The sequence below is a fragment of the Cherax quadricarinatus genome, chromosome 67, assembly GCF_038502225.1.
Source record: "Cherax quadricarinatus isolate ZL_2023a chromosome 67, ASM3850222v1, whole genome shotgun sequence".
Lineage (NCBI taxonomy): Eukaryota > Metazoa > Arthropoda > Malacostraca > Decapoda > Parastacidae > Cherax > Cherax quadricarinatus.
Window position 1 is genome coordinate 7,911,940 of NC_091358.1, and position 20,000 is coordinate 7,931,939.

Consider the following 20,000-nt stretch of genomic DNA (forward strand, 5'->3'; position numbering starts at 1 on the left):
AGAAAACAATATGAAGTTCAATAATGTGAAATTTCAGTTACTCCGATATGGAAAACGTGAGGAAATTAAAACTATATCGGAGTATAAAACAAATTCAAATAACACAATAGGGCGAGAAACTAATGTGAAAGACCTGGGAATGATTATGTCAGAGGATCTCACTTTCAAAGAGCACAACATCGTACCAATCGCATCGGCTAGGAAAATGACAAGATGGATAATGACACTCTTCAGGTCGCTTGTTCTATCTAGGCTGGAATATTGCTGCACACTAACAGCACCTTTCAAGGCAGGTGAAATTGCTGACCTAGAAAATGAAAAAGAATCTTCACGGCACACATAGGTACGATTAAACACCTAAACTACTGGGAACGGTTGAAGTCCCTCGACCTGTACTCTCTGGAACGCAGGCGGGAGAGGTACATGATTATATACACTTGGAAAATCCTAGAGGGATTAGTACCAAATTTGCATACGAAAATCACTCCGCATGAAAGTAAAAGCCTCGGCAGGCGATGCAGCATCCCCGCAACGAAAAGCAGGGGTGCCACTAGCATGATGAGAGACAACACAATAAGTGTCAGGGGCCCAAGACTGTTCAGCTGCTTCCTAGAATACAGTATTTGATCAGCCGGGCTGTGGTTCGTACGTTTACATGCGGCCAACAGTAACAGTCTGGTTGATCAGGCCCTGATCCACCATGAGGCCTAGTCACAGACCGGGCCTCGGCGTTGACCCCCGAAACCCTCTCCAGGTATACTCCAGGTAAGCTTAAATTGTACTGCTGGTGAGAGGCTATCACTTAGCCTTGCCCCTTGCCCACATCATACTCAAAAATATTAAACATCACATCGAAATTCCCGAGTAGCGGAGCTTTACAGTAGACTTACCAGCACCAGTTACTTCTCAACCTTCACCTGACAACCCTCCTCTTGTTATTTGCTTAAAACCACTTGCTCGTGGATGCAGTGATAGAGAGAGAGAGATCGCAGTCAGTACTTTTCGAAGCCACGTCAGAGAGGCTGGCAAGGTTTCCCAAGTGACGCTCTAGACCACTCGGCCACAGATGCCTCAAAAACTGGGCATTTCTGTGTAATGCACTGATCTAAAAATCACTTGTGAGGTCAGAACATACAGGAGGAGAATGAAATGGCTTGAAACCATGCTTGACGCCGACTGGTGTGCCCGGGTTGGGGTAGAAACATGGCTTGTAAACAAGGCCCAGCTATTGAGACATCTGTGGTCGAGTGGTCTAGACTCTAGAGCGTCACTTGGGGAATCTTGCCAGCCTCCTTGACGTGGCTTCGAATCCTGCTGAATATATAGACCCACTCGTTTCTGCGTGGTGCATTGATGTATAGATATATATTTCGTGCCGTATGGGTAAAACTTGTGATTTTGGCTTAAATAGCAACGCACTTCTTCCCGAATAAGGCAAGCGAAAATTTGTGTATGCAGTAATTTCGCAGCCCAACGAAAAAAATATATTTCACTGTGTTTATTATTAAATTATTGTAAAGTTATCTAAAATATAATTAGTTGGATTAGGCTAAATTAAACTGCGCTTGTTATGATAAGGTTAGGTAAGTTTTCTAAGGTTCTTTTGGTACAAAATTATTATTTTTTCATTAACATAAATGAAAAATACATCTCTAAACGTATAAGAGAAAATTTTAGGAAGGACTTAATTTTAAATGAGTTCTTGCTAATTGAGCAATTTTACCTATATGAGACGACATATACATATATATATATATATATATATATATATATATATATATATATATATATATATATATATATATATGGTAGGAGAAGACTAGTGTTCACATGGATTCTAGGAAAGGTCTCTAGACTCTTCATTTCACTTGCTTCTCCGAGGCTAAGGGACTCCATATGTTGCACTATAAGTGGATCATATATATGTATATATATATTTTTTTTCCCAACAAGTCGGCCGTTTCCCACCGAGGCAGGGTGACCCAAAAAAGAAAGAAAATCCCCAAAAAGAAAATACTTTCATCATCATTCAACACTTTCACCACACTCACACAATCACTGTTTTTGCAGAGGTGCTCAGAATACAACAGTTTAGAAGCATATACGTATAAAGATACACAACATATCCCTCCAAACTGCCAATATCCCAAACTCCTCCTTTAAAGTGCAGGCATTGTACTTCCCACTTCCAGGACTCGAAGTCCGGCTATATAAAAATAACCGGTTTCCCTGAATCCCTTCACTAAATATTACCCTGCTCACACTCCAACAGATCGTCAGGTCCCAAGTACCATTCGTCTCCATTCACTCCTATCTAACACGCTCACGCACGCTTGCTGGAAGTCCAAGCCCCTCGCCCACAAAACCTCTACCCCCTCTCTCCAACCCTTTCGAGGACGACCCCTACCCCGCCTTCCTTCCCCTATAGATTTATATGCTTTCCATGCCATTGTACTTTGATCCATTCTCTCTAAATGACCAAACCACCTCAACAACCCCTCTTCTGCCCTCTGACTAATACTTTTATTAACTCCACACCTTTTTCTAATTTCCAAACTCAGAATTTTCTGCATATTTACACCACACATTGCCCTTAGACAGGACATCTCCACTGCCTCCAACCGTCTCCTCGCTGCTGCATTTACCACCCAAGCTTCACATCCATATAAGAGTGTTGGTACTACTATACTTTTATACATTCCCTTCTTTGCCTCCAAAGATAACGTTTTTTGACTCCACATATACCTCAACGCACCACTCACCTTTTTTCCTTCATCAATTCTATGATTAACCTCATCCTACATAAATCCATCCGCCGACACGTCAACTCCCAAGTATCTGAAAACATTCACTTCTTCCATACTTCTCCTCCCCAATTTGATATCCAATTTTTCTTTATCTAGATCATTTGATACCCTCCTCACCTTACTCTTTTCTATGTTCACTTTCAACTTTCTACCTTTACACACATTCCCAAACTCATCCACTAACCTTTGCAATTTTTCTTTAGAATCTCCCATAAGCACAGTATCATCAGCAAAAAGTAACTGTGTCAATTCCCATTTTGAATTTGATTCCCCATAATTTAATTCCACCCCTCTCCCGAACACCCTAGTATTTATGAAAGTTAAGATACATGTGCAACATCTGGGTATCTTTATTGTAGACGTTTCGCCATCCAGTGGCTTTATCAATACAGATTCTAGGACATAATAGGAAGACAGCAGAACTATATACAAAAGATGAGGTAATCAGTCCCTCAGCCTTGGAGTAAGTGTTCACAGCATCGTGGTGGAGGAGAATCTGGAGCAAAGGCAAGAAGACTGGCGGTTATATAGGCGTCAGTGGATAAGGACGGGCAACAGAAGGGGGGCATAGTCACTGGTAGGCGGAATTCCCCAGTGGAAGTAGGTCCTTCCCAAAGAGATGGGTTAGTTGCAGCAGCCGTGAAGAAGGTCTTGTAGATGTCCTCTGAACCAAGATTCCATGATGATGCAGTGTCTGACAAGTTGTGCAAGAAAGGTATAAAATACCGACAATATGAAAGTTAAGACACATGTGCAACATCTGGATATCTTTATTGTAGACGTTTCGCCATCCAGTGGCTTTATCAATACAGATTCTAGGACATAATAGGAAGACAGCAGAACTATATACAAAAGATGAGGTAATCAGTCCCTCAGCCTGACTCCCTTCATAAATGTTACCTTACTCGCACTCCAACAGCACGTCAAGCCCTAAAAACTATTTGTCTTCATTCGCTCCTATCTAACACGCTCACGCATGCATGCTGGAAGTCAAATCCTCTCGCACATAAAACCTCCTTTACCCTCTCCCTCCAACCTTTCTTAGGCCGACTCCTACCCCTCCCTCCCTCCACTACAGATTTATACACTCTCGAAGTCATTCTGCTTTGTTCCATCATCTCTACATGTCCGAACCACCTTAACATTCTCACATTTAGCGCGAAACGTCGTCTAATAATAAAGGCTCACTCTGCGAGAAGTCCTTTGCAGTCCTTGACATATCAGTAGAATGGTTAATTTCATGGCGAGTTGAAGACACGTACTTATCTGGTTGTGAATGCAAGAGTTGACTGGTGATGGTTTATTTGGAAACTGGTCTCTCCTGACGTGGGTCTTGTTCACATGATCCACCCAGTAGTTAAGTATCTGCTGGCATGCTGATGCTGTCTGGGTAAGCATCTGATGGCATACTTACGCTGTAGCCTATAAGTAAGCATCTGCTGGCATATATATTGATGCTGAATGAGTAAGCATCTGTTGGTGTACCACAGTCAAGTTTTCACCTTACTTAAAATAACAAAAATCGCTTTTTATGTCCTGGAATATTGTCTTGAGGAGTGCCTGTGTGTAGCAGTTAGTGTTATAACTGTCTGTGGAGTGCCGAGTCTTGCCAGGCACCCGGCGTCTTGTTGACACGCGACGCTAACAAAAAATATATCTTAAATATATTACAACCTTTTAATGTTAATTTTTTTTGTCTGAGTTTTCTGAGAGTGTCACATCAGAGCCGAGATCACTGACCCCTCCGTCATCTCTGCTTACATTGTTACATTGTGTACATTGTTACTCGGAAATCTCTGTCTGGACACGCACAACTGCCACCACATACTCTTTGTATGGTCATGTTTTAAGTTAGTTCTGGATGAACACATCTTCAAGCCATATTTTTTCCTTCAGAATTTGGTGTTAGGATCATGTTCATGAATTTTATTTTTAATGTCTATGGACCTTAAAAAAAGACCATTAAGTTTTGGTGTGGTCTGGGTGGGTCCAGCCAATGTTGCATATGATAAAATTCAATGAACGAAGGCGAAGAATGTGAGCACACACAAACTCACATACATACACTCACATATACACTCACACTACACACACCATTGACACAAAACAGGCGGAGTGTCTACTGACAAGTTCTTTTGACAACACACACACACACACACACACACACACACACACACACACACACACACAGTACTGAACTTCGAGTACCTTGTGGAAATAAATAGTAGGGCAGGTGAATGGCGCGAGAAACTAGATTTTAGTAGATGGAAATTTGAAAGAATGAGGGAAATCGTGAATACCCTGCAGTGGGAAAGGAAATTGAAAAAAAGGTCAGAGGATGAGATGATGAAGCACCTAGGTGGAAAATCCTGGGGGCAGAGAACTTCGTACCCCAGAGGAGTAAATAATAAAGATACAGAAAGACTTTTCAACCAGAGATGTGGAGAGGCAAAACAGAGAAGAATGAAAGCGTGGTAACACTATAAAAAGTGAAGCACTGACGAGAACAAAGAAATTTGGAGACTAGGCAGAAATGAATATGCAAGGGTAAAGAGAGAGACTGAGTGAAATCTGAGAATGATATAACAGCAAAGGCAAAGTCTGAACCAAAACTGCTTCACAGCCACATCAGAAGATAGACGACAGTAAAACTCCTGGTAATTCGACGAAAGAAGGAAAGAGGAGAGGCCATGCAAAGTGTCAAGAAAGTCTGCGAAGTGTTGAACAAACTACTTGAATAAGTCTTATAAGTGGAAGCATTGCCAGTACCAGAACGTCGAGGGAAGAGAGTATACCGACAGGTACTGGGCACCATATGCACTGGATACATCAATGGCAACGGAACCTGACAAGGTGCTACCAACAATTCTGCGTGAAGGAGCAGAAGCTATGTCTGAACCACTAGCTAAGAGATACAACAAGTCAATGAACCCGGGACAGTTGCCAGAGATCTACAAGACAGTGAGTGTAGTGTCTATATTTATGAAAGAGACAGAAAGAGTTGAACTGCAGACCAATTTCAATGGCATAACTCACGAAATCGTAATGACAGGATTGCAAACAAACCACAGCCAGCTGACTAACGCGTCGGTCTGGAATTTTACGACTCTCTGCTGTGGGTTCAAGCCCCGCCCGTGGTATGGTTTCAGTGACATGCCCCGTGCAGGGTAATGGAGAAGTGGTTTTGATAAACCAACACGGGTTCAGAAATGACAAATTTTGTCTTACCAGCCTGTTAGAATTATATGATAAAGAAAGTGAGACGAGAGACAGACTTTTTTGGATTGTGTTTTCTTAGAATGTAAGACATTTGATACTGTAGCCAACAAGAGACTGAGGCAAAAACTAGAGGTGCAGAGAGAAATAACAGGGAACGTACCTAGGAACAGAACAATGTCTAGCATGCCGCCTGAAGCTTACATCACCCGATTAACTTCTGTAGCCAATGGTTGTCTGAAAATTCTGAGTAGTCTTCATGAATCTCAACAAAATCATTCCGGGTTCTTTACACAACAAATGTCAGGCACATCTTGGAGTATGCAGCACCAGTACGGAATCCGTACCTGAAAAAATATTTTAAGAAACTTCAGAATTTGTAGAGGTATGCAATTATGCAATAAGGTTAGTTCCTGAGCTAAGGACAGTAGCTGCGAGGAGAGGCTAAGCACACTGAATCTAACTACACTGAAGGACAGAGAAACCAGGGAAGATGTAGAGGAATTCGTAAGGTAGACAGGAATTGGATGTTTGAGGCACAACCCGAAGTTAACGATACTGATGAGTCTCAGGGTTGTCATGAAGTATTAAGTCTCAAGGTTGTCATGAAGTATTAAGTCTCAGGGTTGTCATGAAGTATTAAGTCTCAAGGTTGTCATGAAGTATTAAGTCTCAGGGTTGTCATGAAGTATTAAGTCTCAAGGTTGTCATGAAGTATTAAGTCTCAGGGTTGTCATGAAGTATTAAGTCTCAAGGTTGTCATGAAGTATTAAGTCTCAGGGTTGTCATGAAGTATTAAGTCTCAAGGTTGTCATGAAGTATGAAGTCTCAGGGCTGTCATGAAGTATTAAGTCTCAAGGTTGTCATGAAGTATTAAGTCTCAGGGTTGTCATGAAGTATTAAGTCTCAGGGTTGTCATGAAGTATTAAGTCTCAGGGTGGTCATGAAGTATTAAGTCTCAGGGTTGTCATGAAGTATTAAGTCTCAGGGTTGTCATGAAGTATTAAGTCTCAGGGTTGTCATGAAGTATTAAGTCTCAGAGTTGTCATGAAGTATTAAGTCTCAGAGTTGTCATGAAGTATTAAGTCTCAGGGTTGTCATGAAGTATTAAGTCTCAGGGTTGTCATGAAGTATGAAGTCTCAAGGTTGTCATGAAGTATTAAGTTTCAGGGTTGTCATGAAGTATTAAGTCTCAGGGTTGTCATGAAGTATTAAGTCTCAGGGTTGTCATGAAGTATTAAGTCTCAGGGTTGTCATGAAGTATTAAGTCTCAGGGTTGTCATGAAGTATTAAGTCTCAAGGTTGTCATGAAGTATTAAGTCTCAGGGTTGTCATGAAGTATTAAGTCTCAGGGTTGTCATGAAGTATTAAGTCTCAGGGTTGTCATGAAGTATTAAGTCTCAAGGTTGTCATGAAGTATTAAGTCTCAGGGTTGTCATGAAGTATTAAGTCTCAAGGTTGTCATGAACTATTAAGTCTGAGGGTGGTCATGAAGTATTAAGTCTCAGGGCTGTCATGAAGTGTTAAGTCTCAGGGTTGTCATGAAGTATTAAGTCTCAAGGTTGTCATGAACTATTAAGTCTGAGGGTGATCATGAAGTATTAAGTCTCAAGGTTGTCATGAACTATTAAGTCTGAGGGTGGTCATGAAGTATTAAGTCTCAGGGTGGTCATGAAGTATTAAGTCTCAGGGTTGTCATGAAGTATTAAGTCTCAGGGTGGTCATGAAGTATTAAGTCTCAGGGTGGTCATGAAGTATTAAGTCTCAGGGTGGTCATGAAGTATGAAGTCTCAGGGTGGTCATGAAGTATGAAGTCTCAGGGTGGTCATGAAGTATTAAGTCTCAGGGTGGTCATGAAGTATTAAGTCTCAAGGTTGTCATAAAGTATTAAGTCTCAAGGTTGTCATGAAGTATTAAGTCTCAAGGTTGTCATGAAGTATTAAGTCTCAAGGTTGTCATGAAGTATTAAGTCTCAGGGTGGTCATGAAGTATGAAGTCTCAGGGTGGTCATGAAGTATTAAGTCTCAGGGTTGTCATGAAGTATTAAGTCTCAGGGTTGTCATGAAGTATGAAGTCTCAGGGTGGTCATGAAGTATTAAGTCTCAGGGTGGTCATGAAGTATTAAGTCTCAGGGTTGTCATGAAGTATGAAGTCTCAGGGTTGTCATGAAGTATTAAGTCTCAGGGTTGTCATGAAGTATTAAGTCTCAGGGTGGTCATGAAGTATTAAGTCTCAGGGTGGTCATGAAGTATTAAGTCTCAGGGTGGTCATGAAGTATTAAGTCTCAGGGTGGTCATGAAGTATGAAGTCTCAGGGTTGTCATGAAGTATTAAGTCTCAAGGTTGTCATGAAGTATTAAGTCTCAGGGTGGTCATGAAGTATGAAGTCTCAGGGTGGTCATGAAGTATTAAGTCTCAGGGTTGTCATGAAGTATTAAGTCTCAGGGTGGTCATGAAGTATTAAATCTCAGGGTGGTCATGAAGTATTAAGTCTCAGGGTGGTCATGAAGTATTAAGTCTCAGGGTTGTCATGAAGTATTAAGTCTCAGGGTTGTCATGAAGTATTAAGTCTCAGGGTTGTCATGAAGTATTAAGTCTCAGGGTGGTCATGAAGTATTAAGTCTCAGGGTGGTCATGAAGTATTAAGTCTCAGGGTGGTCATGAAGTATTAAGTCTCAGGGCGGTCATGAAGTATGAAGTCTCAGGGTGGTCATGAAGTATGAAGTCTCAGGGTGGTCATGAAGTATGAAGTCTCAGGGTGGTCATGAAGTATTAAGTCTCAGGGTTGTCATGAAGTATTAAGTCTCAAGGTTGTCATAAAGTATTAAGTCTCAGGGTGGTCATGAAGTATGAAGTCTCAGGGTTGTCATGAAGTATTAAGTCTCAGGGTTGTCATAAAGTATTAAGTCTCAGGGTTGTCATGAAGTATTAAGTCTCAGGGTGGTCATGAAGTATTAAGTCTCAGGGTTGTCATGAAGTATTAAGTCTCAGGGTTGTCATGAAGTATGAAGTCTCAGGGTTGTCATGAAGTATTAAGTCTCAGGGTGGTCATGAAGTATTAAGTCTCAGGGTTGTCATGAAGTATTAAGTCTCAGGGTTGTCATGAAGTATTAAGTCTCAGGGTTGTCATGAAGTATTAAGTCTCAGGGTGGTCATGAAGTATTAAGTCTCAGGGTTGTCATGAAGTATTAAGTCTCAGGGTGGTAATGAAGTATTAAGTCTCAGGGTTGTCATGAAGTATTAAGTCTCAGGGTGGTCATGAAGTATTAAGTCTCAGGGTTGTCATAAAGTATGAAGTCTCAGGGTGGTCATGAAGTATTAAGTCTCAAGGTTGTCATAAAGTATGAAGTCTAAGGGTGGTCATGAAGTATTAAGTCTCAGGGTTGTCATAAAGTATGAAGTCTCAGGGTGGTCATGAAGTATTAAGTCTCAAGGTTGTCATAAAGTATGAAGTCTCAGGGTGGTCATGAAGTATGAAGTCTCAAGGTTGTCATAAAGTATGAAGTCTCAGGGTTGTCATAAAGTATGAAGTCTCAGGGTGGTCATGAAGTATTAAGTCTCAAGGTTGTCATAAAGTATGAAGTCTCAGGGTGGTCATGAAGTATGAAGTCTCAGGGTTGTCATAAAGTATGAAGTCTCAGGGTTGTCATGAAGTATTAAGCCTCAAGGTTGTCATAAAGTATGAAGTCTCAGGGTGGTCATGAAGTATGAAGTCTCAAGGTTGTCATAAAGTATGAAGTCTCAGGGTGGTCATGAAGTATTAAGTCTCAAGGTTGTCATAAAGTATGAAGTCTCAGGGTGGTCATGAAGTATTAAGTCTCAGGGTGGTCATGAAGTATGAAGTCTCAGGGTGGTCATGAAGTATGAAGTCTCAGGGTTGTCATGAAGTATTAAGTCTCAAGGTTGTCATAAAGTATGAAGTCTCAGGGTGGTCATGAAGTATGAAGTCTCAGGGTTGTCATGAAGTATTAAGTCTCAGGGTTGTCATAAAGTATGAAGTCTCAGGGTGGTCATGAAGTATTAAGTCTCAGGGTGGTCATGAAGTATGAAGTCTCAAGGTTGTCATAAAGTATGAAGTCTCAGGGTGGTCATGAAGTATGAAGTCTCAGGGTGGTCATGAAGTATGAAGTCTCAGGGTGGTCATAAAGTATTAAGTCTCAGGGTTGTCATGAAGTATTAAGTCTCAAGGTTGTCATAAAGTATTAAGTCTCAGGGTGGTCATAAAGTATTAAGTCTCAGGGTGGTCATAAAGTATTAAGTCTCAGGGTGGTCATGAAGTATGAAGTCTCAGGGTGGTCATGAAGTATGAAGTCTCAGGGTGGTCATGAAGTATTAAGTCTCAGGGTGGTCATGAAGTATTAAGTCTCAAGGTTGTCATAAAGTATTAAGTCTCAAGGTTGTCATGAAGTATTAAGTCTCAAGGTTGTCATGAAGTATTAAGTCTCAAGGTTGTCATGAAGTATTAAGTCTCAGGGTGGTCATGAAGTATGAAGTCTCAGGGTGGTCATGAAGTATGAAGTCTCAGGGTGGTCATGAAGTATTAAGTCTCAGGGTTGTCATGAAGTATTAAGTCTCAGGGTGGTCATGAAGTATTAAGTCTCAGGGTGGTCATGAAGTATTAAGTCTCAGGGTGGTCATGAAGTATTAAGTCTCAGGGTTGTCATGAAGTATGAAGTCTCAGGGTGGTCATGAAGTATGAAGTCTCAGGGCGGTCATGAAGTATGAAGTCTCAGGGCGGTCATGAAGTATGAAGTCTCAGGGTGGTCATGAAGTATTAAATCTCAGGGTTGTCATAAAGTATGAAGTCTCAGGGCTGTCATAAAGTATGAAGTCTCAGGGTGGACATAAAGTATGAAGTCTCAGGGCTGTCATGAAGTATGGAGTCTCAGGGTTGTCATGAAGTATTAAGTCTCAGGGTGGACATAAAGTATGAAGTCTCAGGGCTGTCATGAAGTATGAAGTCTCAGGGCTGTCATGAAGTATGAAGTCTCAGGGCGGTCATGAAGTATGAAGTCTCAGGGTGGTCATGAAGTATGAAGTCTCAGGGTTGTCAGGAACTGGAATGACCTTGAAGAGGAAGTGGTCGAGACAGGCTCCATGTATAATTTTAAGAGCAGGTACGATAGGGCCCATGAGGCTCGAAGACAGTGAGTCTGGAAACGGGGTCAGAAGCTAAGGCTCGATCCTTGGAACCCCATATATGTGAGTATGAATATGAGGAAACACAACCCTCCCCCTCCCCACACACACAGATCAAGTGTCTATCGACAAGTGCTTTTGACATGATAACTAACACCAAGCACATATAAACACACACACACACACACACACACACACACACACACACACACACACACACACACACACGCACACACAACACACGCACACACGTGCGCGCACACACACACACGTACAAAATTTAAATTATATTTCGTCTTGTGTTGTATATGAAAGGAAGGCTGCTGGAAAAATTCAGTTTTTTCATTGTCTTAGTTTTTATTCAATTTCCTCTCAACTTTCAACAAAATGTATTATCTATAAGATAAAAATACAGGAATTTTGAATCTGAGCTCCTTCCTCCTCCTATCTCTTCCACTTCCTCTTTCTCTTCTTTCTCCTCCTCTTCCTTTTCATTATCTCTTCCTCCTTTTGCTCTTGTCATCCACCACATTTTTTTTTTACTTTTCCTTTCTTCTGTCTCCTTTTTCGTTGTTCCTTTCGTGTCCCTCCTTATCTCTCCTTCCTTTATTACTTTCTTTATTAGGTATCCCTGAAGGGTTTATTTTAAGAGTTTACTTGAATTCTTTTTTATTTTTTACTTTTTCTCCTTTCTTCAACGCTTTCTTTTTATTTCGCTCGTAACTCGAGAACGCCTCATCCAATCGCCTTCAAATTTTCAAGACCTGTGTACGGTAACGAGGACCAAATTCTTGGAAAAACTGGCATGTGACCAAAGTTGCTGAACCCATTCCTAGCATCCTGGAATGGTTCAGATAACTACCAAAAGCCTCAGAGGTGCAGCCTCAAATGTTCGAAACTTAAAAATTAGACTACGATGGAGAGTGAAATTTTCATACCTAACGTGTGAAATTTTTATTCTGTTAAATCACATTAAATAACTCAGTTTATTTCTTCTGAACAGTTTAAATATATAATGACCAGTGCGTCTTAGAGCCGAGATAACACTAAGTATTGTCTGAGTGTAGGAAAATTCATTGATGTAACAAAATAGTAAAAAAAAATGAATATTTGGAATCCGTTCCATAACTGGAGAATAACTTGTCTGATCGATTTCAAACTTTCATCACTAGTGTGGCTTTCTAACACAAGGTTCACCCTGTTACTGTGTGACATAAGTCCCAATTTGCCAATTTTACTGAACAGTCACATTCATTTTTTATTCAGTAACTAAAGAAAACTGCTTTAAACTGTCTTCAAAATATTAAGATGACAACTCGTAAGTATAAATCTAGTAGGTGAAAATATGAAATTTTACTGAAATAGTTAAAAAAATGGTATTGTTAGAATCAAATGAATTACTGCAGAATGGATTTTCTGATCGATTTCAAACTATTACCATTGGTTGACTTTATTAAAACACAGCTTGTGTAAATTTTAATTTGCCAATTTTATGGAGTAAATTGTATCAGATGTCAAGACTAGAGAACGCCTCTTCTTATCCTCTTCAGATTCAAAACACTGCTGTAACTTAATTGGAAATGCTTTTGTATTAGTTTTGGGCTGTGTGCCGCAGTCTGTACTATACAAATAGTGTGCGTTGAGGTACAGAAAGCTGGGGTTATGCAATACGGGGATGCCTTTCTCTGGTCACAGAAGAACAGGAAGCTGGGGTTATGTAATACGGGGATACCTTTCTCTAGTCACAGAAGAACAGGAGGCTGGGGTTATGCAATACTGGGATATCTTTCTCTGGTTACAGAAGAACAGGAGGCTGGGGTTATGCAATACTGGGATACCTTTCTCTGGTTACAGAAGAACATAAGGCTGAGGTTATGCAATACTGGGATACCTTTCTCTGGTTACAGAAGAACAGGAGGCTGGGGTTATGCAATACTGGGATACCTTTCTCTGGTTACAGAAGAACAGGAGGCTGGGGTTATGCAATACTGGGATACCTTTCTCTGGTTACACAAGAACAGGAGGCTGGGGTTATGCAATACTGGGATACCTTTTTCTGGTTACAGAAGAACAGGAGGCTGGGGTTATGCAATACGGAGATAGCGTTCTCGGATCGCGCAGCGACCCAAATACATCTATGTCTTCTTGTCTTTTTATCCACCTTTTCTCTCTATTTTTCCTCCTTTTCCGTCCATCTCCATTTTGGTCTTCCTTTCGTTCACCTCACTTGCTTTCTCTCCCTTCGCTCATTTCCTTTCGTTCCCCGTTCGTTATTTTTCTACCTTTGGTCTGCCTGTTTCGTCATGCAGACCACGCCCGACTGGTCGTTAAGACCACACAGTGCTAAAGACATGCTTAGTTTACTCTAGCTCCGTTTTGAGTGCACTGCTAATGTATCTCAATATCTGAGTGCAATTGACTTTCGTTTCGAGTGCATACCTAGCTGTGAGTGTGAGGTTGAGTGTGTGTGAGGCCTCGGGAAGTTGTGTGATTAAATATGTCTGTATATATCCAGACTCGAGTGGGTTGCTAGAATATATCTTCAATTTCTGAAGGTGAGAATGTTGGGTTGAGTTCGTTAGCCTTGGTGTGTGTACTCGCCTAATTGTAGTTGCAGGGGTTGATTCATAGCTCCTAGCCCCGCCTCTTCACTGGTCGCTACTAGGTCCAATCTTTCCCTTCTTCATGAACTTTATCATGTGTGTGTGTGTGTTTGTGTGTGTGTGTGTGTGTGTACTCACCTAGTTGTACTCACCTAGTTGAGGTTGCAGGGGTCGATTCCAAGCTCCTGGCCCCGCCTCTTCACTGGTCGCTACTAGGTCACTCTCCCTGAACCATGAGCTTTATCGTACCTCTGCTTAAAGCTATGTATGGATCCTGCCTCCACTACATCACTCTCCAGACTGAAGACGCACGCCCTTACATCCCAACCGGGCTGTGGCTCGTACGTCAGCTTGTGTGCGGCCAGCAGTAACAGCCTGGTTGATCAGACCCTGATCCACCATGAGGCCTGATCTCAGACCAGGCCGCTGGGGCATTGACCCCGCCACCCTCTCCAGGTAAACTCCTGGCCCCGCCTCTTCGTTGGTCGCTACGATGTCCACTCTCTCCCAGCCTTATCGTACCTCTTCTTAAAGCAATGTATGGATCCTGCCTTTCCTACTCCACTCTCCAGATTGTTCTACTTCCCCTGTGTATTTGTGTAGTAATAGTAGTAGTAGTAGTAGTTACTAGTCCTCAAAGGTGCTTGTCTGTAGACACTTGGCCTGTTGCGTACAGTGTGTGTAGTACTAGTTATCAAAGGCGCTTGTCTACAGACACTTGGCCCGTTGTGTATAGGGTTTGTGTGTGTGTGTGTGTGTGTGTGTGTGTGTTTGTGTGTGTGTGTGTGTGGAAGAGGTGAGTGGATTATTATTCAGCGAAAGTTTGAGTGTGGTAATGATGGTGAATGCGTGCAGAGTCGCGTTGAGAATGTCCAGTCTCGTTGAGGGTGTGCAGAAACGCGTTGAGTGCGTTCTGAGTCGCGTTGAGTGTGTGCAGAGTCGCGTTGAGTGTGAGAGTCGACTTAGGGGAGTCAACCTTCTGAGTATCACTCTTCTTGTCCCTACTTGCTGTCTTTTATGGAAATAATGTCATTACAGCTCTGCCGGAGCCCGGCCCTATATAGCTATTAATCCTTTACATAGCGCTAAGTGCCAAGACTAATGGAATTCTTTAAGGTTAAAAGCAGAGTAATATTATTATTTAGCGTGTGGGAGCAGCGGTTTAGGTAGGCGGAGAGGTGTGTACAGGAGTAGCTAGGTGTAGGCAAGACTGGTAGGGGGCTGAGAGAGGTGTTGGGGTGGGTGTGGCTGTGAGTGTTGTGGGGGTGGGGGTAGGTGTGAGCGGTGTGGAGGTGGGGTGGCTGCGAGGGGTGGCTGTGAGGGGGGACTGTGAGGGGTGGCTGTGAGGGGTGTTGGGGTGGGTTTGAGTGTGAGTGTTGTGGGGTTGGCTGTGAGGGGTGGCTGTGAAAGGTATTGGGGTGGTTGTGAGGGGTATGGGGATAGGGGTGGATGGAAGGGGTGTGGGTGTGGCTGGAGGGGGCATTAGTGTGGGGATGGAAGAGGGGTGAAGTTGTCGGGGGTGACTGTTATAGGTATGAACCTGGGAGTGGTGCGGAGGGGTGAGTTGCTGGAAGGGATGTGGGGCTGGAAGGAAGGAGTGAAGATGTGGTTTGAGGTGCCTGGGAGAGGGTGTGGATGTGGGTGGGGTGGCTGGGAGGGGTGTGGATGTGGGAGGGGTGGCTGGGAGGAGTGTGGATGTGGGAGGAGTGGCTGAGGGTGGTGTGGGTGTGGTAGGGGTGAGGATGTGGTAGGGGTGAGGATGTGGGAGGGGTGTGGATGTGGGAGGGGTGGCTGAGAGAGGTGTGGGAGGGGTGGCTGGGAGGGGTGTGGATGTTGGAGGGGTGACTGGGAGGGGTGTGGATGTAGGAGGGGAGGCTGGGAGGGGTGTGGATGTGGGAGGGGTGTGGATGTGGGAGGAGTGTGGGAGGGGTGGCTGAGAGGGGTGTGGATGTGGGAGGGGTGTGGATGTGAGAGGGGTGGCTGAGAGGGGTGTGGGAGGGGTTACTGGGAGGGGTGTGGATGTGGGAGGGGTGGCTGAGAGTGGTGTGGGTGTGGGAGAGGTGGCTGGGAGGGGTGTGGATATGGGAGGGGTGGCTGGGAGGGGTGTGAATGTGGGGGGGGTGGCTGGGAGGGGTGTGTATGTTGGAGGGGTGGCAGGGAGGGGTGTGGGAACGGTGGCTGGGAGGGGTGTGGATGTGGGAGGGGTGGCTGTTGGAAGGGTGGCTGGGAGGGGTGTGGGTGTTCTGGTGGCTGGAAAGTGAAACATCGCACTTAATACAAGGTCTTATTTTTGGTATACGTGTGTTTCTGGAGCACTTGTCGACGCATCTCTGCACTCCACTGCCTGAGAGCTGCAAAAAGCCATCTTGTAAACATTTGCAAGGTCAAGTAACCACAAGTGATATATATAATTATCCAACCATCTGTCAGATGTGAAGGTTTAACACAGCATATATCACCCACCTTAAACTACACTTATAACAACGCTCGACGCTGGAACGACATAACATAAACACTTTTTTTTTTAATATATACATAATTATTATTATTATTAAGGTATACCGGTCGTCTCCTACCTAGGCAGGGTGACACGAGAAAAAGGAAACACTTTCACCGTCATTCATTCAGTCACTGCTTTGCAAGAAGTGTGATGACATCACAGTTCTGATGACCTTTCGAACTGCAACATCCCCCACACCTCCTTCAGAGTGCAGGCACTGTACTTCCCACCTCCAGGACTCATGTCCGGGTGACAGGTTTCCCATAAATCCCTTCATAAATATTGTTCACACTCCAACAGTACGTCAGATCATAAAAAAAAAAAACACTTGCCCCCACTTCTGTTAAATGCGCTAACACAAGCCTTTTGGATGTCCAAGCTCCAAGCACTGAAAATCTTTACCCCTTCCCTCCAACGTTTCCTGAGACGACCCCTAGTTCTCCTACCTTCCATCCCTAATGCATATACCCTCTTAGTCTAATATCTTTAATATGCACCCCATGCACATCTTGTGGGCTGTAGTCAAAAAGATTATAAAGGTACATAATGGGTCCAGGGATTTGCCCCAAACTTTTGATAGCTGAAGAAGTTATAAAGATAATGAACCATTCACACATCCGCACCTGATCACTATTACAATGAGTTATTAATGCAAATATTAGCTTTATTTACAGTGAGCAAGGTCAGGGTATTTTTCCAGAATGGTTTGTAATATACCACTGTGGATAAAATACTCTGACATGTCTTAAACATAAAGAACAAAAGGCACAATACCGTGACTGGAACAATACACAAATAACCCGCACATAGGAGGAGCTTACGACGACGTTTCGGTCGGACTTGGACCATTTACGTCGTCGTAAGCTCCTCTCTCTGTGTGGGTTATTTGTGTAATGTCTTGAACATTTTTGAGCGAGTTGTCTCTGAATTCATAAATTTTATCGCATTCCAGTACATAATGACGCAGGGTGTGACAATAATCCATCTGGCAAAGTCAACATTTCGTTTGGTCTACATCTGGTGGTGATGATTTAACCTAAAGATACTTGTAACCCAGCCGGAGCCGGGCGGTAGTGACATCCAAGAGTCTGCGTATTTGTCACCCTATTTTGCTCCAGTCTCTTTTAACGTCCAAACCTTTTGAACAACCTCTCCTCAGTCCTCTGGATAATACTTTTGTTAACCCCACACATTCTAATCTCCAAGCTCTGAAATCTGCAGAATCACGCCACACATCGCTCTCAAAGACATCTGAACTGCCTCGAACTTCCCACTCGCTGTAATGTTTATAACTCATCTTAACACCCATATAACAGTGTTTGTTCCAATATGCTCGGATACATTCCCCGTTTTTGCATCCACGGATAAAGTTCTTTGTCTCCACAGATTCCTCAGTGCATCACCTACGTTTTTACCCTTCCTCATTGCTGTGCTTCACCTTATCTTTCAAAGACCTGTCCAACGGTAACTCTGCTTCTAAATATCTGAACACGTTTACAACCTCTGTTTTCTCTCTACCTCCAATCTGATATCTAGTCTTTCATTGCCTAGATATTTTTTTTTATCTTCATCACGTTGTTCTTCCCACGTTCACTTTTAATTTCCTTTTTTTTCATACCCTCCCAAATTCCTCCACCAATCTGTATAGCTTCTTTGCAGAATCTTCCAAAAGCACAGCGTCATCGGCGAAGAAGCAACGGTGACAATTCCCACTTTGTATCAAATTAGCTATTTTTTAATCCCACAACTCTTCCCGACACCCTAGTATTCGTTTCTTTTACATCCCCATCTACAAATATGTGACATATCTAAGGCTTATCCTTATCTAAAGCATACTTTCACCGGAAAATAATCCCATTTTCTTCTACATAACTCCTACCTGAGCCTAATTTTCTGCATAAATTTCATTACTACTTTTAGTAAACTATCACTTATTTCATATATTTGCAACACCTGCCACATCTGCCATATTGCTCCCCTATCCACCATAACATATGCCTTTATAAATCCATATATGCAACAAAAAATACTGTACCTTTTTATAAGCATTGTTCACCTATATTGTTGAATGTAAACACTTGGTCTATACATCTCCTACCCTTCCTAAACCTTGTTTCTCTGCGATCCTACCTTTTGTATTAACCTTTTTTCTTTCAGTAACAACTCCAACATACAGATATTTTGACATAGTTGACATATTGCACATATTTTGACATTATCTATTGGTAATTCGGGTAATTAATATGTTGGTAGACAACCACCTTAGGAGTTATTACCCTCTTGTGTGAAACACAGGTAGTAGGCTGGTAGACAAGCACCCTGGGAGGTATTACCCTCTTGTGTAAAACACAGGTATTAGGCTAGTAGATAACCAAACAGGCAGGTATTACCCTCCTATGTGAAACACAGGTAATAGGGTAGTAGACAATCACCCTAGGAGGTATTACCGTCTTGTTTGAAACACAGGTAGTAGGCTAGTAGATAACAACCACACAGGGAGGCACTACAAACACTCATACGTGTGTGACACGGAAGCCTATTAGTTTTGCACTCCAGATAGATTCCTGTTTTCTCTGTCTGGTGAACATGTAACACAGCAAATAAATCGTACAAACATCTACTTACGCTCAGTATACACTTGTATTTACTTTTTTTTGTGTTTGTAAATAATTCTAAGTAGTGTAACATTTTCTTCTTAATTTAGACCTGGTCTTTCCTAGCTACAGGGGCGAAGATCACCGGAACCTTTAAAAGATAAGTAACACGTTTCAAAATATCTGTGACTGCAGCACGTATACAAGATAAGTATCACAAGCGTTATTTTTCGTAGGAATTTTTTGTCTAAGGTAAATTTTTATTATTAATTAGTATAATAGGTGTTGTTTAGCCGGATGTGTCGTGGCAGTGTAAGAGAAAGTAATATAAAACTCACATGCAGAAAGATAACCTTTACAGAGCGTAATGTTATATTCTATTGGCGCCCCGACATCCGGGTGTCGATAATGGTGAAATTTTACAAGACTCCTCTTATCTTCTTGCTTATATCCAGAGAACCTTAAAAAATTTACTTAACCTTATTAAAACAAGCGCAATTTAATTTAGCCTAATCCAACTAAATATATTTTAGATAAGTTTACAGTAATTTAATAATGAACAAACACAATTTTTTTCGAAATTATTGCGTACACAAATTTTCGCTTGCCTTATTCGGCAGGAAGAGCGTTGCTTTTTAAGCCAAAATCGCAAGTTTTACCTATTCGACACATTATATATATATATGTCGTGCCGAATATGTAAAACTGGTCAATTAGCAATAACTCATTTAAAATTAAGTCCTTTCTGAAATTTTCTCTTATACGTTTAAAGATACATTTTTTTCATTAATGTTGAAGAAATAATTCATAATTTTGCACCAAAAGAATCTTAGAAAACTTACCTAACCTTATCATAACAAGAACAATTTATTTTAGCCTAACCCAACTAAATATATTTTAGATTTGTTTACAATAATTTAATCCTAAACAAACACAGTGAAATATATTTTTATCGTTAGGTTCAGAATGATTTTAGAGAAATTATTGCATACACAAATTTTCACTTGTCCTATATGGCAAGATTAGCGTTGCTATTTAAGCCAAGATGGCAAGTTCTGCCTATTCGGCACGACATTATATATATATAAATACATATATATATATATATATATATATATATATATATATATATATATATATAT